This window comes from Pristiophorus japonicus, chromosome 13, assembly GCF_044704955.1.
Source record: "Pristiophorus japonicus isolate sPriJap1 chromosome 13, sPriJap1.hap1, whole genome shotgun sequence".
In the NCBI taxonomy this organism is placed as follows: Eukaryota; Metazoa; Chordata; class Chondrichthyes; family Pristiophoridae; genus Pristiophorus; species Pristiophorus japonicus.
In genome coordinates this window covers 167,425,742-167,431,741 of record NC_091989.1, presented here as the reverse complement: position 1 = coordinate 167,431,741, position 6,000 = coordinate 167,425,742, and positions in this window count along the sequence as shown.

Below are 6,000 nucleotides of genomic sequence, written 5' to 3'. Positions count from 1 at the left end.
TCAGCTCTGGCTCGGACCATTTTTCCAGGGCCAGTCGGGCTTGGTTGCAGCGACCCCGGCTCTGGGCCAAAAAGTCCCGGAGTTCCTTTGCAGGAATGAGGATGGTCTCGGCGGCGGCCGCGAGCAGATCCACCGCCTCGCTGGCGGTGGTCTCTAGGTCTTCACCCGCGTCCCCCACCGAGTCCCCGTCCTCCTCCGGGAGGTGGCCGCCAGCAGCCGGCCCATCGACCGCACAAGGTACGGCAAATGAACCGGCCGCTCCAACCGGCCCTGGCTCTGCCCCGATCCCACCCCAAGGATCGTCGGCAGAGGAGTCCCCACTGGGCTCTTTTAAAAATGGTGCTGGGTCGGGAAATGACAGCGGAAGGGGTTCCCCCTCCGCCCCAGGAACCGGGGAACAAGGAGAGACCCGGCCATAGGAAATCCCCAGGCTCTCCAAGTGCTCCAGCTCCACAGCAAGAGGCGAGGGTGGGTGTTCCTCCCCCTCCCCGCTGCCACCCACCGGCCCAGCATCTACAGTTTCATTAAAATCACTCATTTGTGTTTCTGCCGGGTCGAGCGACTCCCGGGGGCAGTTGATTAATAGCTGGGCGGGCTCAGGTTCGGCCTTTTCGGCCCCGCCCGCCTCAGTCCCCGGGATGCCCGGCCCGGCGGCAATGCATTCTTCCGCTGGCCCCACGCCCCCCACGACAGGCAGATCTTCCACTCCATCCCCAGGAGGCAGCGGCTGGGCAGCCTCGACTGCCTCACCCTCCCCGGAGACAGACTCCTCGCGCCTGCAGCGCAATTTGGGGGCGCTGGTGGGGGACGCGGGACACGCGGCGGGCACCGCCTCCTCCGCGGAGGGATGTTGTTCCCCCTCCGCCTCATTGGGGCGGTGCCTCTTTTTGTTCCTGGGGGCGCGCGAAGGCAGGGAGACCTCCATGTCTGCCGAGGCCTCCCGCTCCACCCCCCGCCTTTTCCTTTTCTTGCCCTCGCCCGAGCCCCTCTGCGGTATTGGTCAAGGGCTCAGGCACGGGCTCAGGGCACCCCGCGCTCGCCGGTGACGGGGTTGGGCTGAGCGCGGTGGTCAAATTTTCTGGCGCACTGAGGGGATCCGCCTCTGGGTGTTTTGCCTTCTTCCGCGCCTTCTTACCGGTCGGACGCTCTCCCTCCCCCCCCCCCAGAGGCCGTGAAAACAAAGGCCCCCGACGATGCCCGCGCACCCATGGCTCCCGGCACGCGGACGCAACTAGGGGGAGGGGTGGCAGTGGCGCCAGCCTTGGCCGCCTTCGGTGGTTTGGCGGCCTTGGAGGCGGGGCAGTTCTTGCGAACGTGCCCCACCTCCCTACAGGCATGGCACCGCACGCCGTCCGACGTCCAGAAGACGCGGTAGGCAGTCCCCTCGTGCACCACATTAAAGTAACCCTCGGTCGTCTCCTCCCGCGCCAGCCGGACAAAGAGCTGGCGGCGGAAGGAGAACACGTGGCGCAGGCTGTTCTCCCGGAGGCCAAGCGGTATGGGGTTGATCCCCGACCTTACCTCCCCCAGTTGGTGTAGGTGAGGGAGGAGGAGCTCAGCGGGAACAAAGGGCGGGACGTTCGATACGATGACCCTCTGCGCGGTGGCCTCGAGAGGATCCACCGGCAGGAACGTCCCGCCCACCGTGAGCCCCTTTTCGAGGGCCAGGGACACCGCCCGCTCCGACCCCAGGAAGAACACGGCCTTCCCAGACATCTTGGAGGCTGCGACATTGGCCGAGGGGCCGACTACCCCAGCCATCGCCCGCACGCACTCCTCAATGCTCATTGTGGGGTGAGTGTAGCTCTTGACCCCGTGTTTTTTTGTAATTAGTCTGAATGGTGGCAGGGCAGCGGGTGGCGCAGGAGGTGCCGTGGAAGCGGTTGCCACCTGCGCATATGTCTTCGCTGGCCCTGCCACCGGCGTGGATGGGGTCGCCATCACGGGGTCCCTTTAAGGGCCACACCCACCCCAAAGTCACAGGCCTTAATGGTCTTTATTAGCCTCGTTGGTGTTTGAACAGAGGGAGCTCTGAAAGAGGCACACCTCTCCCCTTGTTAATGATTGGGGAGGGGCCTTGTTCCCTCTGCTCAGTGTCTTAATTGTTTTTTTTTTAAATTAGGAGAAAGGGGCCTCAGAGAGAGAGGGGAGAAACAGAGTAACAGAGAAAGAGAGAGGGGGGTGGGAAGGGGGGGGGAACTGCGAGGGCAGGTCTCCCCTCGCAGCTGTGGGTGGGTGCAATCCCCAGATGGCACAACACAAAGTCTTTGGGGTGGTCTTCAGGTGAGGGGAGAAGATGTCTTCACCTGGGGCAGCTCGAGCCGCCAGGCACACACTCCTAATGATGTTTAATAGGGTATTTAAGGAAAAGAAATCTTCAGCCTGGTAGCTCCAGCTATCCCAGGCTTGGCAATTGGGGGGGGGGGGGTTCAATTGTGGGGGGGGGCCTAGTTGTAAGCAAGGCCCCCACACACACTTTCCACACACACACACCCCCCGCGATTTTCCGGCCCTCAGTGGTCTTCTTTCCTCCCCCCACCGATTCAACAAAGTCTTTTTGGGACTGCACCAACACCCACCTGTAGAATGGTAGAGTCTCCCTCCTTCCACACTGGATGTTGTTGTTGTTGGTCTTTTCCCCTTCTCTCCAACTCCTTGCAGAAATGGTAAAGAGTTGTTAAAAGTTTTCTTTTCTCCTCCTCTCCCTCTGGGTGAAAGTTGGTGGTGAAGCCCCTTCCTTCCTTCTCTTCCTGGGCTGTTCTCAGGGCTCTCCAGGCAGGAGCTAAAGTTGATAGCTGCTCTCCTCACTGCTCACAGCTCCTACTGTGCAGGACACGCCTCCACTGCTCCACAATTGGTCCTTGTGCATGAAACTCTTTTGAGTTTACCTGCGAAAACATAAAACATTAAAGAGTGCCACCCGACCTGGGTGACACTCCGGACATTTACAAGGCCCTTTTTTTCCCCCCTTTTTTTTTGTTGTTTTTTTTTGTGTTTTTCTTTTTTGGTTTTTTTTTTGGGCACTAAAATCACAATTTTTCCCCAGTGCCCCCTATAAAAGGGAAGGGGACACTAAAAGCACCGGCAATTAAAACAAATTAACTTTAAAACGTAAAATCAAATTAAAATTTGGTTGCCGGGCGTGATGATGCACTCCAGTCCCTCCGGTGCCCACCTCTCGCGGAAGGCCGCGAGCGTACCGGTGGACACCGCGTGCTCCATCTCCAAGGACACCCTGGACCGGATGTAAGAGCGGAAGAGAGGCAGGCAGTCAGGTTGAACGACCCCCTCGACCGCCCGCTGCCTGGACCGGCTGATGGCACCCTTGGCCGTGCCCAGGAGCAGTCCTACGAGGAGGCCTTCGGACCTACCCGCTCCCCTCCGCACAGGGTGCCCAAAGATCAGGAGAGTGGGACTGAAGTGCAGCCAGAATTTCAGGAGCAGCCCCTTCAAATAGTGGAACAGGGGCTGCAACCTCGTGCATTCAATAAAAACATGGAACACGGACTCCTCCAGACCGCAGAAATTGCAGGCGGCCTGGGAGTCCGTGAACCGGCTTAAAAATTTGTTGCACGGCACTGCTCCGTGCACCACCCTCCAGGCCAAGTCCCCGATGAATAGTGGGAGGACCCCTGCGTAGAGTGCCCTCCATCGGGGACCCCCGCCTCCTCCGGACGGCAAGATGGTACGCCATGGCGTGTCCGGACGGCCGGCGAGGATGGCAAAGTTGAGGGTGTGCAGGAGCAGCCCGTACAGGAAACCCCCCCGCGCGGAACTGAAAGGCACGGAGGGGATTTCCCTGAGGCGGCTCAAGTTGTGAGGCGCCGGCCCCCGAGGGAGGTTCCGGGGTTTGGCGCCGATGAGGAATTCCGTCCGGACGGGGGTCAGTTCGGACGGGATCTCCCCACGTGCTTGAGCCTCCTCGATGCACCTAACGGAGTCAGGGCCCAGAGCTGTTTCTAGCGACTCGATGGCATCGGCCGCGTGGCGGACGTTGGCAGAATTTAGGCGCCGCGCCAGCGTGTCTGGCGCCATCCAGCCCGCTCCTCCGCCATCGAGCAGGTCCCTGACCCTGGTCACCTCACCAGCCACAGCCCTCTCTTCCGACCGCCACATGAAGCCTCGGCCGTGGAGGTACGGATTCCCGAGCAGCGGTTCCTGCAGGACGGCCGCCACTCCAGCCGGCGGAGAGCTGCGCTTGGTGGAGACTTTGTTCCAGACCCTGATGAGTTCCCTGTAAAAGACAGGCAGCTCCCGGAGGGCGGTCCTGGCACCCCCCAAGTTCACAAACAGGAGCTGCGTGTCATAATTGAGGTCGAGCTGCTGGCGGAAGAAATACCTCGCCAGAGCACACCACCTAGGAGGGGGCTCGACGTAAAGGTATCTCTGCAGGGTCTGAAGACGGAAAGTCGCGAGCTGGGCGCTGACGCACACCAACGACTGACCGCCCTCCTCAAGCGGGAGACTCAAGACCGCGGCAGAGACCCAGTGCTTCCTGTTGTTCCAGAAGAAGTCCACCAGCTTCTTCTGTATCTTGGCGACAAACGCAGGGGGAGGGGTCAAAGTGACCAGCCGGTACCACAGCATTGCGGCCACCAGCTGGTTTATGACTAGCGCTCGACCCCTGTAGGACAACACTCGGAGCAGTCCTGTCCAGCGCCCTAGGCGAGCGGCGACCTTGGCCTCCAGCTCCTGCCAGTTCGCCGGCCAGGCTCCCTCGTCGGGGCTAAGGTAGACTCCCAGATAGAGGAGATGGGTCGTGCTCCAGGCAAAAGGCCTGAGCTCCTCCGGCAGGGAGTCCACCCGCCACTGACCCACCAGGAGTCCGGAACATTTCTCCCAGTTGATCCTGGCGGAGGACGCGGCCGAGTAAATCTCCTGGCACTCACGCATCCTCCGCAGGTCAGCGGGATCCTCTATCGCGAGGAGCACGTCATCGGCGTAAGCCGAGAGGACGACCTCCACGCCCGGCCCTTGCAGAGCCAGTCCCGTCAACCTCGTCCGCAAGAGGCGCAGGAAAGGCTCCACGGAAACGGCGTATAACTGGCCGGACATGGGGCATCCCTGGCGCACCCCTCTCCTAAAGCGAAGGGGCGCCGTCAAGGACCCGTTAACCTTAATCAGACACTCCGCGGCGGCGTACAAAAGTCGGATCCGGGCGACGAAATGCGTCCCGAACCCGAAAGCGCGCAGAGTTCCGAGCAGATAGTCGTGATCCACCCTGTCGAACGCCTTCTCTTGGTCGAGGGATAGGAAGGCGACCGACAGACCAGCCTCCTGGGAACAATGGATGAGGTCCCGGACCAGATGGATGTTATCGTGGATTGTCCGGCCCGGGACCGTGTATGACTGGTCGGGGTGGATCATGTGGTCCAGCACGGCACCAAGGCGAGCAGACATCGCCCTGGCGAAGATTTTGTAGTCCGTGCTGAGGAGGGATACCGGGCGCCAGTTCTTAAGGAGGCGGAGATCGCCCTTCTTAGGCAGCAGGACGATGACTGCCCTGCGCCAAGAGAGGGGCATCTCCCCGGTCGCCAGACTTTCCCCCAGGACCCGCGCGTAGTCGCTCCCCAGGACGTCCCAGAACGCCCTGTGGAACTCCACGGTCAGCCCGTCCAGCCCCGGGGATTTTCCCCTCGAGAGCCGAGCGAGGGCACCGGTCAGCTCCGCCAGGCTTAGCGGAGCTTCCAGATTTTCGGCGCCCTCCGGGCCGACCTTCGGCAGGTCCTCCCACAAAACTCTACGCGCTTCCTCGCTGGACGGATCCGGAGAGAACAGAGCCCCGTAATATTCACGGACCCTGTTGTTGACGCCCTCCGGATCCGAGACGAGAGAGCCGTCGTCGGCCAGCAGCGTCAAGAGCTGCTTACGGACACTCTGCCTTTTTTCCAGCGAGTAGAAGAAGGGGGAGCCGCGGTCCAGATCCCGCAGGAACCGGATCCGCGACCTCACGAACGCGCCTCGGGACCCGACGAGCTGCAGGTCCTTCAGCGCGGCCTT